The sequence below is a fragment of the Zea mays genome, chromosome 9 (assembly GCF_902167145.1).
Source record: "Zea mays cultivar B73 chromosome 9, Zm-B73-REFERENCE-NAM-5.0, whole genome shotgun sequence".
Classification (NCBI taxonomy): Eukaryota; Viridiplantae; Streptophyta; class Magnoliopsida; order Poales; family Poaceae; genus Zea; species Zea mays.
This window is the reverse complement of record NC_050104.1, coordinates 111,677,503-111,705,142: the sequence shown is the minus strand read 5'-3', so window position 1 is coordinate 111,705,142 and position 27,640 is coordinate 111,677,503. Positions and strand designations below refer to the sequence as shown.

At 52.6% G+C, this 27,640-nt stretch overlaps 1 long non-coding RNA gene and 1 pseudogene across 1 annotated transcript; one reads left to right on the top strand and one right to left on the bottom strand.

The window, feature by feature from the left end:
- Positions 1-196: 196 nt before the first annotated feature.
- LOC118473375 (uncharacterized) lies at positions 197-17,611 on the top strand (annotated as a pseudogene).
- Positions 17,612-19,342: 1,731 nt separating this feature from the next.
- On the bottom strand, positions 19,343-19,742 carry LOC109942245 (uncharacterized). The gene is made up of 3 exons (XR_002264936.1): positions 19,671-19,742; positions 19,463-19,592; positions 19,343-19,391 (listed from the first exon to the last, which is right to left on the bottom strand). It is a non-coding gene; the product is annotated as an uncharacterized lncRNA (long non-coding RNA).
- Positions 19,743-27,640: the final 7,898 nt, after the last annotated feature.

Here is a 27,640-nt window from a genome sequence, read left to right as displayed (position 1 = left end):
TCGTCCTGCCGTCCCCATCTCTCAACCGTCCCCATCTCTCAGCCATCCCCATCGCTCTGCCGTCGTTCTCCCTCTCCCTCCCCCCGACGGTCCGGTCCGCCCGCTCTCAACAACCCCCGCCTCCATCGCCATGTGTCTCGGCCACCCTCGACTCCGAGATTTACGCCGCTCTCAACAACCCCCGCTCTCAACAACCATGCTCCCAAGGAGGTTCCCAATAATCTGGTCGCCCCTCCTTTTAGCTCAGAGCCGCGCATCCCCAATCCGCTACTCCGGCAAGCCCGCTCCTCGACTGTTCATCTACTCCGTCGTCACCTCGCGTCCGCCATCGTCACATTGGTTTTCGCCGAGGTGAGTTCTCCCTCCGTCCTTTTTCCTCTGCCCCACCGGCGTTCCCTCTCCCCTACCCAACTCCTGTCGCCTCCACCTTGGCATGTTGCTATGTTAGTCTCAAGTTACTAACCCCATTGATTATCACAAGCTGTGAACGAAACCGTGTTTTATTATGTGACGGTGCCAGAAATTTTGAAGTTCAACATTCTTATATGCCCTTACCTGGAATTGATTTGTAGAATGTATTTGCAACATTTACTGGGTAGATACGAAGGGAAAAGAACTACTGAAAAGCCAATCTATAGTGTAATAACACTTTACCACGAATATCTAACTGAATCGACACATAAAGCAATTTTGAGGTTCAACATTCAGACTATTTCTTTAGAACATGAAAATAGTTTTACACAGTTTAGGACCATGTTCTCAACACACTACAAAGGTATTTCTCCACAATCACAGCTTGTGATAATCAATGGGGTTAGTAGTTTGTGTGTGCATGCATTCAGAAAAATGTAAAGCCGGGAAATAGCAGTGCTCGATTACCTGAATAGCTCTCACATTGAAGTGACCAAGGTCGGCAAACATTGCCTCAGTTCCTGTTTTACAAAAAAATGCAATGCACATTACATCACTTGTGGTTAAAATTAGCGATGCTTTATTTCTATCGATACCATTATGTGAGACCAATTTTTCTGGTGACAGTGCTAGAAATGTGCTGCATTTATTAAGCCAGAGTGGAGAGAATTTGAAACACTTAAGCTTAAGTCAGCAAAGGCTTGCAAGATACATTTATTGATATAGGTAACTACATCATATATCTTTCTTGTACAAAAAAACTGTGTGTCGATGTCAAGAAATCTAACTTCATAATGGAAGAATACTGGCAGAGTAAAATGGTTGTCAACCTTAACACACTTCAAATTCACAACGACCATAATGGACAAAAAAATAATATATAAGTCCTCAGTAGTAGTATTGTCCATTTGGTTACTAAATCTAGATTACCGTAACTACATCACAAGTATCTTCAAGAATTCGCTGGATAAGGGGAACAACAGCTGGGTCACCGCATACATGAAGTTCATCTGAACAAAGTCCCAGATGTGCACGTGTGAACAAATAACCCCTTGATTTACAGCCAACCATCTATTCCATGGAATAATACAAGATTAGAATGATGGAGTATTCCAAATAACTATTTATTGACAGGAAGTAATTATGAAACCTTATTTTCACTACCAGCCTGAGAAGACAGTTTATTGATCATCAGTTTATGTTTGTTCTTGCCTATTATAACATTTGGCTGGAGACACCTGAATTAAAATTTCAATGGTATATTTAGCCTTGTTTTCCTATAAAAGAAAGAGGTACTGATATGTGGTTATGCCACAACTTATTAATGCTAAAGTGGGGATTTACTAGAACATTTTTTTTCTTATGGTTAGGTTCATTATATAGGATAACATTTCGAGGCCATATAAATCAGTAAACACAAAAAAGTAGGGACAACATTCTCAGAATTTTACTTCTATCACTTCTCCTTTGCATCAGTGGAAAGTTGCGGTCATTAAACCTATGAAAGCAAATCGTTCTAATAGCATTGCACTATTCAAGAATGGCTAACGATAATGCTTTGTTCCTTTCAACTATTAAAATAAGTAGCAAATGAACCACTAAAAAGTAGAGGTAACCAGAAACAATATAATAGATCTGCATATTAAATCAACTGGAATGAATTAGAAGATGCTCCACAAAAAACAACATTGAAGTCTAATGGGTCTGCATATTAAATCAACTGTCGCACCCTTGAAATATCTGAACTTCCTGTAAACCTTCTTTGCACCGCTCTGTAAATAATAACAAATCAGTACTACAAACAGGAATAACATAAGGAAGATGGAGTGACACTGTTTATCCGAAGATTTCAGCTAATTCCATATTCAGATAAGCTGAACTGAAGTAGCATCACTACACCATAAACTTCGGTTGTCGCGAATTTCATTTATGCTACACCCTCTGCCTCATTAATATTAAATTTCAATTTAACGTATTATAACTACCCATAAAAAAGACAATATCAGCTACAATTGTAGACCATAGGAGCAATTTTTAAATTGTAGACCATGTGTTGTTTTGCTTGATACGACAACCCAACTAACTCATGGCAACGACATTCTGAATTTTAAACTCTTTTTTCATCAGAAGAACAATGTTGTTACTTTTACTTCATTTCAGCCATATTGTACAAATATACCTGAAAGATTGTAATGCAGAACTCCATTCAAACTGCATCACCATCTGATCTCGCCACAGGATAGAATGCAGTTCACAACAAAGACCAATGCTCAAACCTTTGGGCGCCAATGTTTATGTCTGAATTCTTATAAAAATCACCAGCATGCTTTAGACATGTGATTGGACATTAAACCGATAATGTTGCCATAGTCCAGCACATCCACATGATGGTTCCTCAAAATCTTCATATGCATACTCAATCCCATGAGCACCATCACATGTTCGTCACCGGGAACGTCGTTCCCGTTCCAGGAACAATATCATCCCCGAAGTGAAAACCCTTTTTAAGGAGCATATCATGTTCCTCAATCCCCTGTTCCATGACCTAATCGTCCCAGGAACTTTGTGACTACGTCCGCCCATGAGTCCATTTCATCCTACTAATCGCACATAAAGATAGTAACGCACCCCACATAAATCAAAGTTATGCAGCGCTAGAGGAAAGGTTTGAGCATGTAAACATGTGAACCTATCCATATGAACCTGCTGCTGGTTATTGATGATTCATGTATTCGTCTCATAGGAATTTTATTTTTCAAAAGCAGCCTGACTGCATCATAGTGATTTGATTCTTTCTGCCTAAGACTGACCTTATGGTACAAAGCATTTTCCTTACATCATCGTTTCAGAATTTTATGGCACCTTTAGACACAACGAATATGCAGACTAAAATTCACCTACAACGTATATGTGTTGTGAAATTACCAGGATTGACTCTTGTAGACTAGCAACCCTATTCTATGATTTATATTGGCATAGACATACGTGTAATATTGTCGGGGACCATAATTAGGGGTACCCTCAAGACGCCTAATTCACAGCTGGTAACCCCCATCAGCATAAAGCTGCAGAGGCCTGATGGGTACGATTAAGTCAGGGATCAGTCCATACGAGCGACTCGATCACGCCTCGCCCGAGCCTAGCCTCGGACAAGGGCAGCCGACCCCGAGGGGTTTCCGTCTCGCCCGAGGCCCCCCTCCAACGGCGGACACATCTCCGGCTCGCCCGAGGCCTTGCCTTCGCTAAGAAGCAACCCTGACTAAATCGCCGCGCCGACCGACCGAGTCGCAGGAGCATTTAACGCAAAGGTGGCCTGACACCTTTATCCTGACGCGCCCCCCCGGCAGAGCCGAAGTGACCGCCGTCACTTCGCCTCTCCACTGACCGGTCTGACAGAAGGACAGCGCCGCCTGCGCCACTCCGACTGCAGTGCCACTTGACAGAGTGAGACTGACAGGCAGTCAGGCCCCGCCAAAGGCACCATAGGAGACTCCGCTCCGCCCGACCTAGGGCTCGGACTCGGGCTAAGCCCCGGAAGACGGCGAACTCCGCTCCTCCCGACCCAGGGCTCGGACTCGGGCTAAGCCCCCGGAAGACAGCGAACTCCGCTCCGCCCGACCCAGGGCTCGGACTCGGGCTAAGCCCTGGAAGACGGCGAACTCCGCTCCGCCCGACCCAGGGCTCGGACTCGGGCTAAGCCCCGGAAGACGGCGAACTCCGCTCCGCCCGATCCAGGGCTCGGACTCGGGCTCAGCCCCAGAAGACGACGAACTCCGCTTCACCTGACCCCAGGGCTCGGACTCCGCCCTGGCCTCTGCCGAACGACCTCCGCCTCGCCCGACCCAGGGGCTCGGACTCGGGCTCAGCCCCAGAAGACGACGAACTCCGCTTCACCTGACCCCAGGGCTCGGACTCTGCCCTGGCCTCTGCCGAACGACCTCCGCCTCGCCCGACCCAGGGGCTCGGACTCGGCCTCAGCCACGGAAGACAGACTCAACCCTGGCTTCGGAGGAGCCCCCACGTCGCCCGACCTCGGGCGTGGGCCCGCCACGTCAACAGGAAGCGCCATCATCACCCTACCCCGAGCCGACTCGGGCCGCAGAGAACAAGACCGGTGTCCCATCTGGCTAGCTCCACCAGATAGGCAATGATGGCGCCCCGCGTGCCCTGTGACGACGGCGGCTCTCAGCTCTCTTACGGAAGCAGGAGGACGTCAGCAAGGAATCGATCGCTCCGACAGCTGTCCCTCCGCCAGGCTCTACCGCTCCTCCGACGGCCACGACATCACACCAACTGGGTGCCAAGATCTCTCCGGCTGCCACATCGACATGTACTTAGGGCGCTAGCTCTCCCCCGCTAGACACGTAGCACTCTGCTACACCCCCATTGTACACCTGGATCCTCTCCTTACGCCTATAAAAGGAAGGACCAGGGCCTTCTTAGAGAAGGTTGGCCGCGCGGGGACGAGGACGAGACATGCGCTCTCTTGGGGCCGCTCGCTTCCCTCACCCGCGTGGACGCTTGTAACCCCCTACTGCAAGCGCACCCGACCTGGGCGCGGGACGAACACGAAGGCCGCGGGATTTCCACCTCTCTCACGCCCGTCTCCGGCCACCTCGCTTCCCCCCTTCGCGCTCGCCCACGCGCTCGACCCATCTGGGCTGGGGCACGCGGCACACTCACTCGTCGGCTTAGGGACCCCCCGGTCTCGAAACGCCGACAGTTGGCGCGCCAGGTAGGGGCCTGCTGCGTGTTGACGAACAGCTTCCCGTCAAGCTCCAGATGGGTAGTCTCCAGCAACCCCTCCGGCCCGGGACGGTGCTCCGTTTCGGGAGTCTTGAGTTCATGTCCTTCGACGGCAGCTACGACATGATACTCCTTCCACCGTCGCGCGACAACGACAATGGCGGCCGACAACCCGTCCGCCGGCGGTGGAATCGACGACATCTTCCCCGCGTGGTGGAAGAACAACATTCGAGCTCGCCCCGTCCTCTCCCCCGCCAACGGAGGGGGAGGCGGGGCAACCAAGGCCAAGCGGGAGGCCGCGCTTCGTCGGCTGTCGAGCGAATCGACATCCCCAGCGCCCCAACGGGGGGCGCGTCGGGCGTCGACCTCGCGTTTGAGACGAAGGCGAGCGCCGTCCCCCCGCGACACGCCAATCCCGAGCAAGTGGACGACGCCAGCACGCTCGCGGAGAGCTTGCAGGACGTCGCCCTCGTACCTGAGACGACGGTGCAATCAGTCCCCGACGTGACTATGTCGCTGCTCGTCGACCAAAAGGTACTGACTGATTCCCATCCTACGTCATTTCGACTCAGCCTCAACCCGCCTAGCGACCTCGCGTTGGCGGGCGCTCTCGCTGAGGCGAGTGCAACCCCTCTGGGGTTTCGTATGCGGTCGCCTTGGGACTGATTGACGGACGTCTCGACCTACGGGCCCTCTGGGTCCGAGGAAGATGACGATCCCAACATCTGTTGGGATTTCTCTGGATTTGGCAACCCCAGTGCCATGCGGGACTTTATGACCGCATGTGACTACTGCCTCTCCGACTGTTCCGACGGTAGCCGCAGCCTCGACGACGAGGACTGCGGCCCAAGCCGCGAATGTTTCCACGTCGAGCTAGGGGATCCCTCCGAAGGCAACCATCTCAGCATGCCGGAGGACGGTGATCTCCCTAGGCCGGTGCCTCGCGCTGACATCCCGCGGGAGCTAGCTGTGGTCCCCGTTCCGGCGGGGGGTCACGACCCACAGCTCGAGCAAGTCCGCGGGGCGCAGGCCAGGCTCGACGAGGGAGCAGGAGCGCTTGAGCCGATCCGCCGGGACGTCGGGCAGGTATGGGCGGGCCAACCCCCGGCCGGAGAAATACGTCACCTGCCCCAGGCTTTCCAGCACCGCGTCGCCAACGACGTCAGGGTCAGGCCGCCACCCGCATCTAGTGGGATCGGTCAGAACCTGGCAGCCGCAACGATGCTCCTCCGCACGATGCCGGAGCCATCAACCACCGAGGGTCGGCGAATCCAGGGAGAGCTCAAGAATCTCCTGGAAGGCGCTGCGGTCCGACGGGCCGAGAGCTCTGCCTCCCAAAGGCAGGGATACCCCTCGGAACCTCATGTCGCGACTTCCCGATTCATGCGGGAAGCCTCGGTCTACACCGGGCGCACGCGCAACACCGCGCCTGCGGCCCCGGGCCACCTCGGCAACGAGCACCATCGTCGCGACCGTCGGGCCCACCTCGACGAAAGGGTGCGCCGAGGCTACCACCCCAGGCGTGGGGGACGCTACGACAGCGAGGAGGATCGGAGTCCCTCGCCTGAACCACCCGGTCCGCAGGCCTTCAGTCGGGCCATCCGACGGGCACCGTTCCTGACCCGGTTCCGACCCCCGACTACTATCACAAAGTACTCGGGGGAAACGAGACCGGAACTGTGGCTCGCGGACTACCGCCTGGCCTGCCAACTGGGTGGAACGGACGACGACAACCTCATCATCCGCAACCTCCCCCTGTTCCTCTCCGACACTGCTCGCGCCTGGTTGGAGCACCTGCCTCCGGGGCAGATCTCCAACTGGGATGACTTGGTCCAAGCCTTCGCCGGCAATTTCCAGGGCACGTACGTGCGCCCCGGGAATTCTTGGGACCTCCGAAGCTGCCGGCAGCAGCCGGGAGAGTCTCTCCGGGACTACATCCGGCGATTCTCGAAGCAGCGCACTGAGCTGCCCAACATCACCGACTCGGATGTCATCGGCACGTTCCTTGCCGGCACCACCTGCCACGACCTGGTGAGTAAGTTGGGTCGCAAGACCCCCACCAGGGCGAGCGAGCTGATGGACATCGCCACCAAGTTCGCCTCTGGCCAGGAGGTGGTCGAAGCTATCTTCCGAAAGGACAAGCAGCCCCAGGGCCGCCCATCGGAAGATGCTCCCGAGGCGTCTACTCCGCGCTGCGCCAAGAAGAAAGGCAAGAAGAAGTCGCAAGCGAAACGCGACGCCGCCGACGCGGACCTTGTCGCCGCCGCCGAGTAGAAGAACCCTCGGAAGCCCCCCGGAGGTGCCAACCTCTTCGACAAGATGCTCAAGGAGCCGTGCCCCTATCATCAGGGGCCCGTCAAGCACACCCTCGAGGAGTGCGTCATGCTTCGGCGCCACTTCCACAGGGCCGGGCCACCCGCAGAGGGTGGCAGGGCCCGCGACGACGACATGAAGGAAGATCACCAAGCAGGAGAGTTCCCCGAGGTCCGCGACTGCTTCATGATCTACGATGGGCATGCGGCGAACGCCTCGGCTCGGCATCGCAAGCAAGAGCGCCGGGAGGTCCGCTCGGTGAAGGTGGCGGCGCCAGTCTACCTAGACTGGTCTGACAAGCCCATCACCTTCGACCAAGTTGACCACCCCGACCACGTGCCGAGCCTGGGGAAATACCCGCTCGTCGTCGACCCCATCGTCGGCGACATCAGGCTCACCAAGGTCCTGATGGACGGGGGCAGCTGCCTCAACATCATCTACACCGAGACCCTCGGGCTCCTGCGCGTCGATCTGTCCTCCGTCCGAGCAGGCGCTGCGCCCTTCCACGGGATCATTCCCGGGAAGCGCGTCCAGCCCCTCGGACGACTCGACCTTCCCGTCTGCTTCGGAACGCCCTCCAACTTCTGAAGGGAGACTTTGACGTTCGAGGTGGTCGGGTTCCGAGGAACCTACCACGCGGTATTGGGGAGGCCATGCTACGCGAAGTTCATGGCCGTCCCCAACTACACCTACCTGAAGCTCAAGATGTCGGGCCCCAACGAGGTCATCACCGTCGGCCCCACGTACAAACACACGTTCGAATGCGACGTGGAGTGCGTGGAGTACGCCGAGGCCCTCGCCGAGTCCGAGGCCCTCATCGCCGACCTGGAAAGCCTCTCCAAAGAGGTGCCAGACGTGAAGCGTCATGCCGGCAACTTCGAGCCAGCGGAGACGGTTAAGGCCGTCCCTCTCGATCCCAGTGGCGACACCTCCAAGCGGATCCGGATCGGTTCCGGGCTCGACCCCAAATAGGAAGCAGTGCTCGTCGACTTTCTCCGCGCAAACGCCGACGTCTTTGCGTGGAGTCCCTCGGACATGCCCGTCATACCGAGGGATGTCGCCGAGCACTCGCTGGATATTCGGGCTGGAGCCCGACCCATCAGGCAGCCTCTGCGCCGATTCGACGAGGAGAAGCGCAGAGTGATAGGCAAGGAGATCCACAAGCTAATGGCAGCAGGGTTCATCAAAGAGGTATTCCATCCCGAATGGCTTGCCAACCCTGTGCTTGTGAGAAAGAAAGGGGGGAAATGGCGGATGTGTGTAGACTACACTGGTCTCAACAAAGCATGTCCGAAGGTTCCCTACCCTCTGCCTCGCATCGATCAAATTGTGGATTCCACTGCTGGGTGCGAAACCCTGTCCTTCCTCGATGCCTACTCAGGGTATCACCAAATCAGGATGAAAGAGTCCGACCAGCTCACGACTTCTTTCATCGCGCCCTTCGGCATGTACTGCTATGTCACCATGCCGTTCGGTTTGAGGAATGCGGGCGCGACGTACCAGCGGTGCATGAACCATGTGTTCGGCGAACACATCGGTCGCACAGTCGAGGCCTACGTCGATGGCATCGTAGTCAAGACAAGGAAGGCTTCCGACCTCCTCTCCGACCTTGAAGTGACATTCCGATGTCTCAAAGCGAAAGGCGTCAAGCTCAATCCCGAGAAGTGTGTCTTCGGGGTGCCCCGGGACATGCTCTTGGGGTTCATCGTCTCCGAACGGGGCATCGAAGCCAACCCGGAGAAGATCGCAGCTATCACCAGCATGGGGCCCATCAAGGACTTAAAAGGCGTACAGAGGGTCATGGGATGTCTCGCGGCCCTGAGCCGTTTCATCTCACGCCTCGGCGAAAGAGGTCTGCCTCTGTACCGCCTCTTAAGGAAGACCGAGTGCTTCGCTTGGACCCCTGAGGCTGAGGAAGCTCTCGGGAACCTGAAGGCGCTCCTCACAAAGGCGCCTATCTTGGTGCCTCCAGCTGACGGAGAAGCCCTCTTGGTCTACGTCGCCGCGACCACTCAGGTGGTTAGCGCCACGATTATGGTCGAGAGGCAAGAAGAGGGGCATGCATTGCCCGTTCAGAGGCCAGTCTACTTCGTCAGCGAGGTACTCTCCGAGACCAAGATCCGCTACCCACAAGTCCAGAAGCTGCTGTATGCAGTGATCCTGACGAGGCGGAAGTTGCGACACTACTTCGAGTCTCATCCGGTAACTGTGGTGTCATCCTTCCCCCTGAGGGAGATCATCCAGTGCCGAGAGGCCTCGGGCAGGATTGCAAAGTGGGCGGTGGAAATCATGGGCGAGACAATCTCGTTCGCCCCTCGGAAGGCCATCAAGTCCCAGGTATTGGCGGACTTCGTGGCTGAATGGGTCGACACCCATCTACCGACGGCTCTGATCCAACCGGAGCTCTGGACCATGTTTTTCGACGGGTCGCTGATGAAGACGGGAGCCGGCGCGGGCCTACTCTTCATCTTGCCCCTCGGAAAACACCTACGCTATGTGCTACGCCTCCATTTCCCGGCGTCCAACAATGTGGCTGAGTGCGAAGCTCTGGTCAACGGGTTGCGGATCGCCATCGAGCTAGGGGTCAGACGCCTCGACGCCCGCGGTGACTCGCAGCTCGTCATCGACCAAGTCATGAAGAACTCCCACTGCCGCGACCCGAAGATGGAGGCCTACTGCGATGAGGTTCGGCGCCTGGAAGACAAGTTCTACGGGCTCGAGCTTAACCACATCGCTCGGCGCTACAACGAGACTGCGGACGAGCTGACAAAAATAGCCTCGGGGCGAACGACGGTTCCCTTGGACGTCTTCTCCCAGGATCTGCATCGACCCTCCGTCAAGATCGACGACACGCCCGAGCCCGAGGCACCCTCGGTCCAGCCCGAGGTACCCTCGGCTCAGCCCGAGGCACTCTCAGCTCGGCCCAAGGCGCCCTCGGTTCGGCCCGAGGTACCCTCGGCCCCCGAGGGCGAGGCACTGCACGTCGAGGAAGAGCAGAGCGGGGCCACGCCTGATCGAAATTGGCAGACCCCGTACCTGCAATATCTCCGCCAAGGAGAGCTACCCCCCGACCAAGCCGAGGCTCGGCGGGTAGCGCGACGCGCCAAGTCGTTCGTCTTGCTGGGCGATGAGAAGGAGCTCTACCACCGCAGCCCCTCGGGCATCCTCCAGCGATGCATCTCCATCACCGAAGGTCAGGAACTCCTGCAAGAGATACACTCGGGGGCTTGCGGCCATCACGCAGCGCCTCGAGCCCTTGTCGGGAATGCTTTCCGGCAAGGCTTCTACTGGCCAACGGCGGTGGCTGACGCCACTAGAATTGTCCGCACCTGCGAAGGGTGCCAATTCTATGCGAAGCAGACCCACCTGCCCGCTCAGGCTCTGCAGACGATACCCATCACCTGGCCCTTTGCTGTGTGGGGTCTGGACCTCGTCGGTCCCTTGCAGAAGGCGCCCGGGGGCTACACGCACCTGCTGGTCGCCATCGACAAATTCTCCAAGTGGATCGAGGTCCGACCTCTGAACAGCATCAGGTCCGAGCAGGCGGTGGCGTTCTTCACCAACATCATCCATCGCTTCGGGGTCCCAAACTCCATCATTACCGACAACGGCACCCAGTTCACCGGCAGAAAATTCTTGGACTTCTGCGAGGATCACCACATCCGGGTGGACTGGGCCGCCGTGGCTCATCCCATGTCGAATGGGCAAGTAGAGCGTGCCAACAGCATGATTCTACAAGGGCTCAAGCCTCGGATTTACAACGACCTCAACAAGTTCGGCAAGCGATGGATGAAGGAACTCCCCTCGGTGGTCTAGAGCCTGAGGACAACGCCGAGCCGAGCCACAGGTTTCACGCCGTTCTTCCTGGTCTATGGGGCCGAGGCCGTCTTGCCCACTGACCTGGAATACGGCTCCCCGAGGACGAGGGCCTACAGCGATCAAAGCAACCAAGTTAGCCGAGAAGACTCGCTAGACCAGCTGGAAGAGGCTCGGGACAAGGCCTTACTACACTCGGCGCGGTACCAGCAGTCCCTGTGACGCTACCACGCCCGAGGGGTCCGGCCCCGAGACCTTGAGGTGGACGACCTGGTGCTTCGGCTGCGGCAAGACGCCCGAGGGAGGCACAGGCTCACGCCCCCCTGGGAGGGGCCATTCGTCATCGCCAAAGTTCTGAAGCCCGGAACGTACAAGCTGGCCAACAGTCAAGGCGAGGTCTACGGCAACGCTTGGAACATCCAACAGCTACGTCGCTTCTACCCTTAAGATGTTTTCAAGTTGTTCATATACCTCGCACCCACGCAAAGTTTAGTCATCAAGGAAGGGTCGGCCTCGCCTCGGCAAAGCCCGACCCTCCCTCGGGGGCTAAAAGGGGGGAAACCCCCTCTGCGTTAAAATTTTCCTCGAAAAAAGATATCTTCCGCCAGAATGTCTTTCGTGCTTTCTGACTACTTCGAAAAATGGATCCTGAAAACGACGGAGTACACGTAAGCAGCCAAGGCTGACCGAGCCGAGGGACTCCTACGCCTCCGGGATATGGATACCTCACTCATCACCTTCTGCGATAAGTAACTCGCGTTCGGATAAAGTGATTCCGCGAACCGAACAAGTCTTTACGTTCGGAAGCTCTTCTGCCGAAGCGATCCTTCGAGCCTTCTCGACTGAGTCGGTGACAGGGCCTCATGGACGGGTGAAAGTACGCGTAAGCGGCAAGGCCGACCGAGCCGAGGGACTCCCACGCCTCCAGGATACGGATACCTCACTCATCACCTTCCGCGAGAAGCAACTCTCGCTCGCACAAACATCCCTGTTACCGACAAAAAGTTCAGATACTAGAAACAAGAGGAAAAGAGACGTAGCTTTACAACGCAGCGAGGGTGTGTGTTCTGGCCTCGGCGGCCGCAGAAGGCACACGCTACAAGACAATCTGATCTTGCAGGCTCGGGTCTTCACGCTGGAAGGGGGCTGTAGCACCCTCGGCATCGACGACACCTTCAGCGAGGTCCGACCCAGCCTCGGACGGTGACGCGGTCCAGGGACTTCTCCGGGAATCCGGCCCGAGCAGGCGGCTCGGCCGGTTACCCCTGGGGGCCTCGGCCAACCATCTTCCAAGGGCGCCAGCCCGATCCGAGGCCTTGGCTGGTCAACTCCGGCGTCGGTCCCGCTAACGGACAACCCGGCTAGGCTCTGGCCAACCGGGTTTTCATTTTTGAGCCAACTCCGCCTCTATTCGTGCTGATATTGCTACCCCTGGCCTCGGCTCATCGAAGAGCGGCCAAGGGGTCTCTTTAACTAAGCTAGAGGAGCCTCAGACAACAAGGCCGATCGAGCCGAGGGACTCCTACGCCTCCGGGATACGGATACCTCACTCGTCACCTTGACACGGGGCGACTCATGCTTGGTGAAGCGGTTCAGATAATCAACAGGCGAGACTTAGTGCTCGAAAATGAGGAAAAAACACGGCTCCGTGCCAAAATTACATACATGTTCAGGCCTTGACAACCATAATGAACAAAAACACTGGCATTCAAAGTGCCATTACAAACGGAACTCCGGTTCCCCTCCGCGGGTACGAACAACCCCACTCCATGGGGAAGGCCTGCGGAGCAACGGAAGACCGACGAGCGGCGTGCCGTCACCTGCTCCAGCAGCGGCGACGACGACGACGACTTCTGCCCCCGGGGGCCGAACAGCGGCAGCACTGACCTCAGGGCGGATGCTGCTGCCAGGAGGCCCCCGCCCATGCCAAAACTCGTAAGGCAAGGACGGGCAGAAGGCTGTAGAGTTGGAGGTCGGTCCGTGGCCAGCCTTGGCTATCACGCCGGCGGAAGAACCTCTTCCAGCTGCCGTGGCAGACGCCGGCGCCGCGAGCGGCTCCGAAGCCACTCGCGTCCGAAAGCCGGGCACACTGCAGCTGCCAGCGCCACGGACGACAACCGCCCCTCCCTCCCATCACTGAGTGATGGAGCGGGCCACCGCCCATGCAGGGGCCGACCCCAACTCGGCACACTCCCCTCCCCAGCCTTGGTGATGAAAATCCTTGAGGCTGAGGGAGGGGGGGAGGCCGCAGCCCGGCTTGCTTTCCCCCACCATCAAGCTGGAGGTCACCATCTTGGGTGACCGCCGGTGGAGGGGTGCAGCCGGGCTGCATGATGAAAATCCTTGAAGCCGAACGATGGCTGAAAGGTACCAACTCCCACGGAGTTGCGTTCCTCCAACGATGAGGCGAAAAGACGGCGGGTACCCCCCATCCGGGGGCTTGGAAGGTGGAAAGACGCGATGCATAAGGGAGCGAGAAGACATGGTCGCCTTCCGAAAGGGGTCGCCCTCCTTTTAAAGGCAACTCTCCCTACGTGCGCCCCCAAACGTCACGGGCTGAGTCTTCTCCAACACGCTCCAAGGCCCTCCCCTGCGGCGCGGGGGCTGGGTCCCGCATGTCATGCAAACCGGCTCAGAGCAGAAGAAGCCAAACCGCCGCGCGTGGTGCACACAACCGCCCAGCGGTTACAAGCGACCCCCACTTTTGCCCAGACCAACGGGCGGAAGGGGCGGGCAGCCATGCAGGCGGCATGCAATCGCGCCAGGTGGACGCGCTTCTCCGACTCCCAACACGCCAGCATGGAGGCCCAGGCCCACGCGTCACGCAACCGGCGCGCCGGATGCTGCATGCAAGCAACTGCACCGCCACTTGCGCCACCATCGCGCCTCTTCGGTTGCGGAACCAATGCCGCGACTCGAGGTGACCCAGCGCACGACCCAGCGGTGCCAGCCTGGCGCGACGGTCAATGCAGCCGAAAGTGGGCCGGCAGTAATGACGGTGGCAGGCGGGCGGGAGCAGCGGTCACGTCGTCAGCCAAGCTCACGTCCCATCCAGGGGCAGCAAGAGAGCCTCCTCTCACGGCGTGAAGACGACGCGCCCGTGATCCGTCCCTCGAACGGCTCGCGCACGCGCAACGGCCGCCCTGCCAACAACTCACCCCGTCGCATTAACTCCGCGGCGGGACAGGCGACACTATTGGCAGGAGAAGCGGGCGACGCTTCTTCTTCGCCGTAATAACCGCGCCAGAAAAGGTACGCCACGTCGTTCGATTTCGTATCCTTTTCCTTTTTTTCCTCTTTCTCTATCTCTTGCAACAGGGACCGGGAAAGGGGGATACCCCGAAAAGGATAATTCCCCGTGAAGGAACCGGGCTCCGAGCCCCCCCTACTGATCAGAGGTTCGAAGGCTGGCCCCCCGAGGGGTTCAACAGCCGCCTCAGATCGCGTGGGCCCTACACCCACTACTGGTTAGAGGTTCGAAGGCCGGCCCCCCGAAGGGCTCCACGACCGCCTCAGGCTACTCGGGCTCCGCGTCCATTACTGATCAGGGGTTCGAAGGCTGGCCCCCGAAGGGTTCACAGTCGCCTCAGACGCCGAGCGAGGGATGACCAGGGGTACGTTCGATACATAACCAAGGCTCGGGCTGCGCTCCCGAGGTACCCTAGGACATTTCCGAGACCAGCGGGAGCGATCTTGTAACGGAATCCCATCGGAGGGAGGCATCGAGCCCTCGGACCCCGTCGCCAGGGGACCGGGTCCGGCAGATCACCCGTAGGTACTTTTGGGCGTGCCTCTGGGCCCCTAGCCGACCCCCAACGAACGGGGCACAGACGTCCACTCGGATTACCCGCTTGCAGCTCACCGGAGACACCATGTTCGGTGCCTATCGAGGGTAACATGGCGCTCTCCCCCCCTCCTCCTTGCGGAAAGGCGACGTAGGGGCGTATGCAAAAAAGCCGAGTCTGTCCCTGATCGCCCTCTCGCCCTGTGCGGAGGCTCGGGGGCTGCTCTCGCAAACCCGGCTCCGGCCGAACCGTTGACAGCGTCAACATACCAGCCCGAGAACTTGGGCCCCGACCGTGCACCCGGGCTACGGCCAGTTCGCATGAGGGAACAACCAGACCAGCCGAAGCATTACGCAAGGCATTAAGACCTCGAAGGAGTGAAACCACTCCTCCGAGGCCTCGGGGGCTACACCCGGCGGGTGCGCTCGCGCGCACCCACCGGAACAAAATGCAACCGAGAAAGGCTGGTCCCCTTGCAAAAAAGTGCGATGAAAGCCTCCAAGCGAGTGCTAACACTCCCTTCGAGGCTCGGGGGCTACTGTCGGGGACCATAATTAGGGGTACCCTCAAGACGCCTAATTCTCAGCTGGTAACCCCCATCAGCATAAAGCTGCAGAGGCCTGATGGGTACAATTAAGTCAGGGATCAGTCCATACGAGCGACTCGATCACGCCTCGCCCGAGCCTAGCCTCGGACAAGGGCAGCCGACCCCGAGGGGTTTCCGTCTTGCCCGAGGCCCCCCTCCAACGGCGGACACATCTCCGGCTCGCCCGAGGCCTTGCCTTCGCTAAGAAGCAACCCTGACTAAATCGCTGCGCCGACCGACCGAGTCGTAGGAGCATTTAACGCAAAGGTGGCCTGACACCTTTATCCTGACGCGCACCCCCCGGCAGAGCCGAAGTGACCGCCGTCACTTCGCCGCTCCACTAACCGGTCTGACAGAAGGACAGCGCCGCCTGCGCCACTCCGACTGCAGTGCCACTTGACAGAGTGAGACTGACAGGTAGTCAGGCCCCGCCAAAGGCACCATAGGAGACTCCGCTCCGCCCGACCCAGGGCTCGGACTCGGCTAAGCCCCGGAAGACGGCGAACTCCGCTCCGCCCGACCCAGGGCTCGGACTCGGGCTAAGCCCCGGAAGACGGCGAACTCCGCTCCGCCCAACCCAGGGCTCGGACTCGGGCTAAGCCCCGGAAGACGGCGAACTCCGCTCCGCCCGATCCAGGGCTCAGACTCGGGCTCAGCCCCAGAAGACGATGAACTCCGCTCCACCTGACCCCAGGGCTCGGACTCCGCCCTGGCCTCTGCCGAACGACCTCCGCCTCGCCCGACCCAGGGGCTCGGACTCGGGCTCAGCCCCAGAAGACGACGAACTCCGCTTCACCTGACCCCAGGGCTCGGACTCCGCCCTGGCCTCTGCCGAACGACCTCCGCCTCGCCCGACCCAGGGGCTCGGACTCGGCCTCGGCCACGGAAGACAGACTCAACCCTGGCTTCGGAGGAGCCCCCACGTCGCCCGACCTCGGGCGCGGGCCCGCCACGTCAACAGGAAGCACCATCATCACCCTACCCCGAGCCGACTCGGGCCGCAGAGAACAAGACCGGTGTCCCATCTGGCTAGCTCCGCCAGATAGGCAATGATGGCGCCCCGCGTGCCCTGTGATGACAGCGGCTCTCAGCTCTCTTACGGAAGCAGGAGGACGTCAACAAGGACTCGACCGCTCCGACAGCTGTCCCTCCGCCAGGCTCCGCCGCTCCTCCGACGGCCACGACATCACACCAACTGGGTGCTAAGATCTCTCCGGCTGCCACATCGGCATGTACTTAGGGCGCTAGCTCTCCCCCGCTAGACACGTAGCACTCTGCTACACCCCCATTGTACACCTGGATCCTCTCCTTACGCCTATAAAAGGAAGGACCAGGGCCTTCTTAGAGAAGGTTGGCCGCGCGGGGACGAGGACGAGACATGCGCTCTCTTGGGGCCGCTCGCTTCCCTCACCCGCGTGGACGCTTGTAACCCCCTACTGCAAGCGCACCCGACCTGGGCGCGGGACGAACACGAAGGCCGCGGGATTTCCACCTCTCTCACGCCCGTCTCCGGCCACCTCGCTTCCCCCCTTCGCGCTCGCCCACGCGCTCGACCCATCTGGGCTGGGGCACGCGGCACACTCACTCGTCGGCTTAGGGACCCCCCGGTCTCGAAACGCCGACAAATATCTTTGTGTATTTTTTATTCCACTTGTAATTTCTGGAATTTTCTCCTTATCTCATCTATCATTGCTGTCAGCCTGCATATTAAATACACGATAACTGTTTAAGGGACTACTTGTGTTTATGTGGTACCTGTGGTGGAGGATCTGGTTAGTCAGTGATGCTGGTGTGCTGTGTTATATAGGTGTCTGGACAAGCAGCAGCATTTCGTGTGACGGCTGACAGGTGTGCCTTTTACGGCTGCAGATTCCTCGTCTGGCAGGTACTTTCCTTTCTTTTACCCTATTGACTGTATGAGTTCATTGTTTTTTGTTATTTCTCTTTTTATTAGTACATTTCCACGCTAGCTGTAGGTGCCTCATCACATTGTGCTATTTATTCAATGTTCGCTTCTTCGAAAAATGCCCTAGCTTACCTGAGCTTCCAAGTCGTACGGAGATATAAACATATCTACCATTATTTAGTTCTATCGTTCTGTTACTTACAGATATTCTAATGTCAGCGTGCATATCACATAAGTTTTCTCCTTATCTGATCTATAATTGACACACTAATTAGTAATTAGTATAATATTCCAAACTTGTGTGTAGTTGCGAACGTGCAACATATATTTCAAATAAGATTGCATTATGACATACAAGAGAAACAATAGGATTTTGCACTGCTAACGAGAAAGTAGTGAGGAAATGGAAGATCAATATGCAAGGCTGAGCAATAACAAGAAAAGGTCAAATCAAGACCTTTGGACATGACAACCAATGAGCTCCTGTTGGATGATCCAGCAATTGCTGTTATGTAGTAGCTTTTCTCCCACTGCTCCATTATCCAGTCCTGTGTATAATCAGAAACAGAGTTACGCTTCCTGGCTAAATAATTAATTACTAGGTATGGTCGTCAGGCTTCACTCGGATAGTATAATACTGTACCTTGTGGAGGAAAACTGGTGAGAGCTCATAAACCTGAGAACAGAAACCAGTTCCTGCGTCCATGATGAGTGCCCAAAGGTTTGCCGAGGAAGCCACGCTGCTAATGTAAAGCCCATCATCGTTGCCCTTTTCTATATGTTGGCTTAGCCTCGAGTCAGCCACATTGTAATGGTACCTAAGAAACAAGCAACGGATGTTGATAACAAAGCTTAGCAACAATAGTTCATCACATCTCAATGATCATGTTTACAAAGCTTTGTATTGCTAGAGAAGTGCAGCGCGTATAACAAAACTATCATGCATTGTAGCATATGATATAATTAAATATACTGTAACTACCTCTGCCTCACGGGCCGCCTAGCATTATAAACTGAAATCCATTGAGCTGCTAGGCTCCCTAATCTAACCTTCTTTTTAGGTTGTTCATCTTCTTCTAGATCTACAAGCAATCTTCCACGTTTCTGTCCAACCTATAGTACATAAACAAATAAAGATAAGCACATAGAAATCTAACTATATATGAAGAGAGGGAATAGTTAGTACAGACCTCGAGAGCCCCATCAGTTCTGATTTATCTCGAAGCAGATGCTTCAATCAAACCATCAAAAAGAGAGATAAGCTTGGCATAATTTGGCTCTTCGTCAAATTTCATATTTGTGACAATCTCAAGAAACTGTTTGAATGGAGTTGTACAATAACAGTAAAGCATCTCTGGAGTTGTAGCCATTTTCTTCTTGCAAACAAGGAAACTCTTGGTATCTCCCTACAAACATTGTTGCAGGCTGACAGGCGTTCCAGAAGAATACCATAATGTTGAGTCGTATTAAAACCTACCTGGTAGCCTTGCCAAGGTAATCTTCCTCTTATCAGGAAAATAAGGGTGTATGCCAATAACTCTAAATCATCCCTCCTACTACCAGTGCGCCCCAAATGAGCATGGACACTCGCAATATTATTTTTAGTACAGACCTTGAGAGCCCCATCAGTTCTGATTTGTCTCGAAGCAGGCGCTTCAATCAAACCATCAAAAGGAGAGATAAGCTTGGCATAATTTGGCTCTTCGTCAAATTTCATATTTGTGACAATCTTAAGAAACTGTTTGAATGGAGCTGTACAATAACAATAAAGCATCTCCGAAGTTGTAGCCATTTTCTTCTTGCAAACAAGGAAACTCTTGGTATCTCCCTACAAACATTGTTGCAGGCTGACAGGCGTTCTAGAAGAATACCATAATGTTGGGTCGTATTAAAACCTACCTGGTAGCCTTGCCAAGGTAATCTGCCTCTTATCAGGAAAATAAGGGTGTATGCCAGTAACTCTAAATCATCCCTCCTACTACCAGTGCACCCCAAATGAGCATGGACACTCGCATATCTAATTGTTCCCCTGCAAAAAGAAATTATAGGATAGGTTAACGAAGACCATTTATTAATGGAAACTGCAGCTAATGAGAATATAACCAACCTAAAGATATCGGGCCGTTGATCATAATCAACATGATGACCATTATTCTCTCTCCACTTGGATGCTGTACAATTTTGGGTGCCACATATCAACAACAACAAAGAAGGGGGAGATAATTGGGAAAATAACACTAAGAAAATCTATGAAGTTTCAAAGAAACAACGGTGGCATGGAATAGTAAACACTTGGATAAAAAAATTGACAAATGCATACATAAACCAATATCTACAATTAGCACTTTTGTTATCTATGTCAGTAGCATCTTTTATGTTCTAGCAGATAGACTTGAGAATTTGCTACCTCACATTGAAATATTACTTCATCCCCTCCTGTAAGGGGAACTTTTGTGCCAGAACTTATGGACCTTACATTTAATTGGACCATACCCTTCTTTCCAAGTTGATATGGTGAATTTGTATGCCTATATTCTACTATACCTGATTACATGTTCATGTCATACATCTTAGGACCTGACAATCTATTTGACCTGTATTGCTCTTCTTGTTTATAGGCACATGCTGTTTCAACGATTTTGAATTTTAGTGAGAATTGTACACCAGAAATTTTGACGCCTTACCTGGATGGAATTCTCATGAATAAATTACTTGTTCTTCTTTAGGTACGCAATTACTTGTGTTGAATTAGGTTTCAGGTTGCTTCAAATATATTGGTTATCATGGTTAGTAAACAATACTAACTGCTCATGTTCATATTCTAGAATGGCAAGCAAATGGTGCACGGGGGAGCATTGACAGCTCTAGCGTCAGTAGCAGATTCATCACATGTGTTGTTCACTTGGGAGTTTTATGCATAGTGGATCTCTGTTATTGTGCATCATGGCCTCATGGGGTTGTCGTATTGTTGTAGTGCTTTCTAACTTACTCATAATAACAACTTTATATATCATTTACATTGTTTTTTTGTTTGTCTAGCTGATCATAAGTTTGTAGCAATAACTTTTTTGTTTGTCCATTTACGTGGGGCAGCAGGCTGCTGCGCTCTTGGGAGAGCAGCCCGTCTACCACGCCGTACAATGCCCGGCAAGGATACTGCGTATTTGGGGGAGTATCAACGAAGCATCATGGCTCATGTTTCCGTTGCAACGCACAGGCACCCACCTAGTATATATATAATCAATGTCTAGTTAATTTTAAATTAATTTAGTAATAGAAAATAATACTTATATTTATAGTTTTATAGGCCACATCAATGTAACACCAAATTAACATTACTCACTATTCATCAATTCACAATTCACACATATGTCTGTCGCTTTAACCCGATGTTATATTCGTATATACCAATTTAACACATAGACACCTCATCAACAATTAGTTTAACTCAGTCTATAGACACCACACATACATATAACATGTTTATCAATTGTTACGTAAATGATATGCACATAGTTTCATTTTGCTTAAATGTGATAGCCCGTTTAGCTTGTGAGCTGGCTCGTTAATGAACCGAGCTAGGATGTCAGCTCAACTCGTTAAAAAATTGAAACGAGACAATTCAAACCGAGCCGAGCTGACCACGAACCGAGTGAGCCGACGAGCCACGAACATTTTATCTAGCCTTAGCCCTAGGCGTACTGGGGCGTGACAGGGTGGACGCGCCCCGTCTTGGTGCCATGCCAGGACAGGACAGGTTTGCAGAGGTGTCCAGTTACTCATTTCATCCCCAGTATTTCATCCCCAGTATGACTAACATCTGTTTATTTGTATATATATATATATATATATTCTTTTGTACCATTGTATAAAGCATAACTTCAATCTCTATTCACTTCACTTACATAATTGCTATAAGTTTAATACTCGCCTAGTGATGAGCAATTAAGTGAAGAAGTTTACTCCTCTCATACTCCTCGTTCGAACTTGACTCTTGCTTTCACTAATCCAATATTAGTTCAAGTTTATTTTGTTGAGCTATTTTTTTACAGGATCACCTATTCACCCCCTCTATGTGCTTTCAATATTGTGCTCTTAGAATGCTTGGTGTACTGGTAGAGGCGCCTAGGGCCTCTTTTATAGCCCTAAGGGGCCAAGAAGCCATTTGTTGGTACTTGTTCTTAAATGCTATACATCAAGGACAAGACAACACGATTGTTAATAATTAGAGACCTTCGTCCTTCGAAGCATTATCTCCTTTCGGATATAATAGTCTCCAAACGAAGGTCATGAAGGGCATACCTTCATCATCTTAGTGAACAAATATAAATAAGGGTGCATGAAATATAAAAGAATATAAATAACAATTATGAACTAATAAGTTATTTATATTATCATTTCATAAACATGAATAAACATCAACAATATTTATACTACATTGATACCTTCGGCTTGCCAGAAGGTGAAGATGCGAGAGTGACGCAAGAGTGATTATCATCCAGCGTGAACAATATGAGGGTACTGTTCATCTATTTATAGGCACGAGACGCAGCCCAGACAAAATTACATTTATGTCCCTGATACCTAATTGTAATCATAATGCGAACTATTAAGGACTAGATAGTCTTTTCCTCCTTAAGTCGGTATTGTCCTTCGTCTTCATCATAATACTAAGTCGAAGCTCCTTCAGTCAAGGCTTCGGCTTCTGTTCGCATTATCTTCGGGTTGTATCTTCATGTTGCGTATGCCTCTGTAGTATTTTGCCGAAGGTGTTTTTCCTTTGAGGACCTTCAGCGGGAAAGAAGACCCCCAACAGTAGCCCCTTCACGGTGATAGATCGTTTTTCGAAACGAGCTCGATCCACGAAAAACACGAAGGCTTCGAAATGCCGAAGGTCCGAAAAACACCTTCCCTGAGCTCGTTGCCGAGAAACGATTATAATATTCTAGACGCCGGACGGTCCACCGCTCAGCCAGTGCGAGCGGTATGGCGGTTCGCCTTCTCCCCCTGCAGCACTATATAAACAGACGGGTTGGTGAGGAGTTACCACAACATTCATTGCCATTGCACTATTATGCTGTTAAATTTTTTAACCATAGTCGAAGCTTCCTGTATTGCCTTTTCGAGCAAACGCTTCGTCACTTGAGATCAGTTTCGTCTTAAAAGAGCGTAAACACTGAAATGGCTAGAGTACGATCCACCGCTAGGGTGTCTCGTGAGGGGGTCGAGGCTAAAGTGACCGAAACAGCACCAATATCAGAAGTGATGAGGCAATCGAGTCTTGTTGTGCCAGAGGAGGCTGTTGTCGAAGGTACCTCGATTGCTGAAGCTGAACAGATCGTAACTGAAGGAGGAAGTGAGAACGAAGATGAAGAGGACTACACTATTCTGAGCCCAGCGAAACCCAACCACATTGAATTTGGTAAATCTACTATGATGGCAGACGACATGGTTATGATGAAGAAATTGGGCTACTTTGGGGAGACCGAGAGCAAACTTGTCCGGTTTGCTGGGGAAGAGGTGATTCCAGAACCAAAAGATGATGAAATCGTAGTTTTTAAAAGCTTCTTCGGGGCAGGACTTCGTTTCCCCCTGCATGAGATGATTGGAGAAGTCTTGAAAAATTTTGAGATATATTTTCATCAGCTGACACCCAATGCAATCGTTAGACTTAGTGTCTACATATGGGCCCTCCGAAGCCAGGGTATGAGTCCCAATGCCGAAGCTTTCTGCCGGGTGCACGAGCTGCATTATCAAACAAAGGCCAAAGCAGATGGTCTTCATGAGAACTTCGACTGTTACAACTTTGCGTATCGGAAGGATACGAAGGCCCCGGTTCTCGGCTATCGTACCAAGTGGCCGACCGATTGGAAAAGCGAATGGTTTTACATAAAGGCAGACGAGAAGAGAAGGGAGAAGCTAATGACTATGGTCATGAGTCCATTGAAATTGAGCTTCGGGGTGTCAAGGCCCTTGTGCCACATGCAGCTTGGCTCCCCATGCCAGGTAGCCGAAGTAGAATTCAGAGTGGTAGCAGCCGAAGTCAGCACTAGAGATCTAGTGCAAGAGTACTTGGCAAATAGAATATTTTCGACCTCTAGTGGCTGGGGAATGCCTAAGAAGAAGGAGGGGGCAAAAAGAACGAACTTGTTCGGCTCCCTTACCGATTTAAATTTGAGAAACAATTCAAGAAGCCATGCAAAGAGTGGTTAGAAATGATTGAAACAATGTGCAATGAAATTCTTGGCAACTACACCAAGAAAGAGGATCAATTAATGACTGCTGCCTTCGGTACCCGACCAAAACGAAGGCTAAATTGGGTGATGGACGCGTTAAACTTCGAATACCCAGACTATGAAAGGCTTGACAAAGGGGCCGAATGGGTGAAAAGGAAAAAGATTGTGAGCATCTTGAGTAGGCAAGCTGCTCGGTTAGTAAAGGAAGATGAGAAAAATTTGAAGAAAGCAAAATCAGCTCCTGAGCCGAAAGCTGTAATCTCTAAAAAGCGAAAGCTTGACATGACTCCCTCTACTGAGCCGAAGGTGGATGAGACTGAAAGTCGCCTAGAGGGGGGGGGGGTAAATAGGCGAAACCTGAAATTTATAACTTTAAACACGCACTAAGGTCGGGGGTTAGCGTTAGAGTTAAACTCAAGTCGCGAAGAGAGGGAAAAACAAATCAAGCAAGAAATAAGGCGAGTGAACACGGTGATTTGTTTTACCGAGGTTCGGTTCTAAAGAACCTAGTCCCCGTTGAGGAGGTCACAAAGACCGGGTCTGTTTCAACCCTTTCCCTCTCTCAAACGGTCACTTAGACCGAGTGAGCCTTCTTCCTTAATCTCACGAGTCACTAAGTCCCTGCAAGGACCACCACACACTTGGTGTCTCTTGCCTCGCTTACAAAGCACTTGAGAATAAGAATGGGAAAAGAAGAAAGGCAATCCAAGCGATAAGAACTCAAATAAACACAAAATTATCTCTCTCACAAGTCACTAAGTGTTTGGAATGAATTTGGGACTTGAAGGGGATCTGATCTTTTGTATTGTGTCTTGGAATGCTAGAGCTCTTGTATTGATTGTGATCTTCAGAATACTTAGATGCCAAAGGTTGTGGTGGTTAGGGGTATTTATAGCCCCCAACCACTAAGGTAGCCGTTGGGGAGGCTGCTGGCGATGGGCGCACCGGACAGTCCGGTGCGCCACCGGACATGTACTGTGCGCTGTCCGGTGCGCCGCCATGTCACCCAACCGTTAGGGTTCGGAGCGAAGTCGACTATTGGAGTTTTGTCCTCTTGCGGCACCGGACAGTCCGGTGCCCTCTGACTTCGCGGCTCTAACTTCTGCTGCGGCACTGTTGCTCACTTTAGCACTTTGCAGAGTTAACCGTTGGCGCTGGATAGCGTTGCTCTGCTGGCTCACCGGACAGTCCGGTGAATTATACCGGAGTGCGCCTTCGTTTTCCCGAGAGTGGCTGGTTGACATCTATACGGTCCTCGTGCACCGGACACTGTCCGGTGGCACACCGGACAGTCTGGTGCGCCAATCCACAGCACACTCAAGTTCTTTGCTCCATTTAAAATTGAGTCCCGAACTCGAATCTTTTATTGGTTTGTGAAAGTCGCCTAGAGGGGGGTGAATAGGGCGAATCTGAAATTTATAAACTTAAGCACAACTACAAGCCGGGTTAGCGTTAGAAATATAAACGAGTCCGAGAGAGAGGGTGAAAAACAAATCACGGGCAAATAAAGAGTGAGACACGATGATTTGTTTTACCGAGATTCGGTTCTTGCAAACCTACTCCCCGTTGAGGTGGTCACAAAGACCGGGTCTCTTTCAACCCTTTCCCTCTCTCAAACGGTCACGTAGACCGAGTGAGCTTCTCTTCTCAATCAAACGGAACACAAAGTTCCCGCAAGGACCACCACACAATTGGTGTCTCTTGCCTTGGTTACAATTGAGTTTTGATCACAAGAAAGAATGAGAAAGAAAAGAAGCAATCCAAGCGCAAGAGCTCAAATGAACACAAATGTCGCTCTCTCTAGTCACTATTTGATTTGGAGTGATTCTGGACTTGGGAGAGGATTTGATCTCTTTGGTTGTGTCTAGAATTGAATGCTATAGCTCTTGTAATGTGTTGAAGGTGGAAAACTTGGATGCCATTGAATGTGGGGTGGTTGGGGTATTTATAGCCCCAACCACCAAAAGTGGCCGTTGGGAGTCTGTCTGTCGTATGGCGCACCGGACAGTCCGGTGCGCCACCAGACACTGTCCGGTGCGCCAGCCACGACAGCAGGCCGTTGGGTTCTGACCGTTGGAGCTCTGACTGGTGGGGCCTCTGGGCTGTCCGGTGCGCCGTCTGGCGCTGCTCTGACTCTGGCGCGCACTGTAGCGCATTGAATGCGTTTGCAGTCGACCGTTGGCGTGAAGTAGCCGTTGCTCTGCTGGCACACTAGACAGTCCGGTGTGTCACCGGACACTGTCCGGTGCTTCACCGGACAGTCCGGTGAATTATAGCGGAGCGACCTCCCATTTTCCCGAAGGTGGCAAGTTCAGCTTCGAGTTCCCTGGTGCACCGGACACTGTCCGGTGGCACACCGGACAGTCCGGTGCGCCAAACCAAGGCACACTTCGGTAGTCTTTTGCTCTCTTTTGTTTGAACCCTTTCTTGGTCCTTTTATTGGCTTATTGTGAACCTTTGGCACCTGTAAAACTTATAGACTAGAGCAAACTAGTTAGTCCAATTATTTGTGTTGGGCAATTCAACCACCAAAATCATTTTAGGAAAATGTATAAGCCTATTTCCCTTTCAGTTTGTGTTGAACCTTATGCACCTGTAATATATGACTTCTAGACAAACTAGTTAGTCCATGTGTTTGTGTTGAACATTCAACCACCAAAATTAAATGTAGGAAATGGTTAACCCAATTTCCCTTTCAGTATTCACATCCATCGGATGGACAAGGAGACCATACGAGGTAGCTAAGGAGAGTAGTACTCGAATAGTAGTCATTTTAGCAACAGGTGAGTAATTATCAAAGAAGTGTTCTCCTTCTTTTTAAGTATAGCCTTTAGCTACAAGCCTAGCCTTGTACTTTTTGATTGTACCATTAGGCTTGAGCTTTTTTTAAACACCCACTTACAATCAACAGGTATACAACCATAAGGTCGATAAGTGACCTCCCACATACCATTTGAAAGAATTGAGTCCATCTCATTCTGAACTGCTTCTTTCCAATCATCTACATCTGGAGATGCAAATGGTAGTAGGAGTGTCGTCCATAAGGTACACAATGAAATCATCACCAAAGGATTTTCAACCCTTTGTCTCTTGCTCTTTTTAGGAGTATTATTGTCATCCTGCTCTAGGACACTCTCATGTGGTTGTTCAAAACTCTCAACAGGTGTATCATATTCAGAAGTTTTTTAGAAGAATATTTAGAATTGCTATGAATGTCTTTCAACTGTTGAGGAGGTCACAAAGATCGGGTCTATTTCAACCCTTTCCCTCTCTCAAACGGTCACTTAGACCGAGTGAGCCTTCTTCCTTAATCTCACGAGTCACTAAGACCCCGCAAGGACCACCACACACTTGGTGTCCCTTGCCTTGCTTACAAAGCACTTGAGAGTAAAAATGTGAAAAGAAGAAAGTCAATCCAAGAAGCAAGAGCTCAAAAGAACACAAAATCTCTCACACACAAGCCACTAAGTGTTTGCGATGAATTTGGGACTTAGGAGAGGCTTTGATCTTTTGAATTGTATCTAGGAGTGAATGCTAGAGCTCTTGTATTCAATGTGATGTTCAGAAATCTTGGATTCTTGGAGTTGTGGTGGTTGGGGGATATTTATAGCCCTCAACCACCAAAGTAGATGTTGGGGAGGCTGCTGGCGATGGGCACACCGGACAGTCCGGTGCGCCACCGGACATGCACTGTAGGTTGTCCGGTGCGCCGCCACGTCACCAACCGTTAGGGTCTGGAGCCCAGTCGACCGTTGGGGGCTTTGTCCTCTTGCAGCACCGGACAGTTCGGTGCCACACCGGACAGTCCGGTGTCCTCTGACTTCGCAACTCTGACTGTTCA